Consider the following 2,262-nt stretch of genomic DNA (forward strand, 5'->3'; position numbering starts at 1 on the left):
GGAACAGTGATCATCCTCTCCTGGAAATCCTCTGGAGCTTTTGTTGTTTCCTCCCCTTTTCCGGCGCACACCCCGGCAGCAGTGCCCAGTACTGGATTTGCATCGGTGAGTTTGTTGCCCTCTTTTGGAGATTCTAGTAGAATCTTCTCTATAACATGCAAGAATTTCAGTCGCTGCATACAGCAGCAATTCACTCACACTTGCAGGCAAAGAACTTCCATTCAAATGAACAGATGAAAGGGCTGCCTAAGGATTATGGTTTCAAATTTTCATATATTGTTTTATTATACATAAAAGTGATAATCTCAATAGAATTAAATTACCAGCATGATCTTCTTACAGCCCTGATTTTAATTTACCCTAAGTAACTATCCCAGAAGGTGGAGGGAAGGCCTTTCTCTTCAGTTTTTTGGAATTTCTATTATTTGAAAAAGCCAAATGAGTGCTTCATTTGCCAAGGAGATTATAAAATACTCTCACAGGACTCAGTATGCAATGTTTCCTTACCTTTATTTCAGCATTTGTAGACAGCTACAAATAATTGCTTTATACAAGAGAAAGTTTCTAAGCGTTACATAAGATTTTTCTGCCACTGGAGCTGATAGTAATAAAAGAATAATATGATAATGCAAAATACATCATCTAACTTCCAATTTGACTCGGCTACTTTCCAAAGGCTAGAACAGAATGGCTACATGAAAAAGACTTCCCAAATCCTTGGATAAATCCTCTGCTATTCACCATGTCACATAATATTTTTCACAAATTGATGACCCTCAACCTTGAAAGCAGATGGTTCCACTCACAGAAATGCTTTTTGGGAAGGAAGATATGCAAAAGAGGGCTTTTTATGTGGCTACAACTTTATATTAATGTTCGACCATAATTTAACTCATGGTCAGTTGCACGTTTAACTTGAATGGCTCTCTGTGGTGTCTAGGCTGTGACATACTCATAGAAAAACAATCAAATCTAATATATAGCGAGTAAAGGTGCACCTTCTATTCCTCCATTTCCTTCTGCCCCTGGACTATGCATAGACATGTCCTCAGTGCTGTCAGCCCAAGGAGTTTTCATGAATGTGAGGAAATATTCACATGCACCCAAAATAGTGATACTAAAATAAAGATGAGACTGCTTTGCTTGTTTCACCGAGCTTTGAACCCACCTCTGTTAGCCGAGAATCACATCCAAGTGCATGTGACTATTCCAGAATTAACCCCAAAAGCCTGACGTTAGTTCTACGCTGCAAAACAACTCTACCACATTAATCCTCTGCAGTCTTCTTTTAGAATAAGAAGTGGCAATCTTTTATTTTCTGTCAAAATATCTTTCATTTTTCTGTTCCCTTCTCCTTCCTTTTCTATCTTATTATTCCTTTCCGAGATGTCTTATGTCACTCTAAACTTTCATTCATTCATCTCATAAGGCAGGATCTCTTTAGTATGCAGAAACTGACTGTAATGTTAGACTGTACAATGCTAAGAATGGAGATATTGTCCAAATAGTAGTTAACAATGCATATAAAATCAGCAGGTCTTCCTTCTCATTTTATTTTGCCCATTTCATTTCGTGCTAACAGTAGGATGACAGCCTTATTGTCAAGAAAAATATAGTTCCTGGGAAAGGACTTTTGAAGTGCCTTCAGTCTGGGAATTAAAATATCACCTGTAACAAGGCAGAATTGGTCAGAAATGTCCTGGCACTTAAATAAGTATAGAAAATTAAGCGGATATACAGTTTACACATATTCTAGCAAATTCACCTCAGATCTACCATTCTTCATGTATTTTTAAATGCCTACAAGCAGAACTGTTCTTTCAGCTCTGTATAGTGGCTCTCACCCCCATTTTATGTAACCGCTGAACTCTCATTGATGTTTGAAAAACAATTTTCGGCTGTCAGAGGAGTGCTTTCCATTGCACATGCAAAGTCAGTCTACAGGAGTGCTGAACCGGGCGGTACAGCAAAGGCTGCAGATGCAAATGAGTCTCCACATTTGGGTTCCGAATGTAAGTCTTGAAGACCGACGTACAGACCACTCTATCAGCAGTACGGAGGGAATGTTAGAATGAGTCAGAGCAAAGGCTTCTGCAGGATATTCACAGTGTATCACACAGGGAAATCCAACATACTTGAAACATTTTCTCCAGCAAGGGCCTTTGGTCTCCTACTCACCATGCTCTGTTCTGCATCAAGACCGATGCAAATTAAAGCAGAACAAAAAAGGTAATTTTTAAATTTTAAATGATAGGCAGAAAG

Source organism: Charadrius vociferus, unplaced genomic scaffold, assembly GCF_000708025.1.
Source record: "Charadrius vociferus isolate BGI_N301 unplaced genomic scaffold, ASM70802v2 scaffold255, whole genome shotgun sequence".
NCBI lineage: Eukaryota > Metazoa > Chordata > Aves > Charadriiformes > Charadriidae > Charadrius > Charadrius vociferus.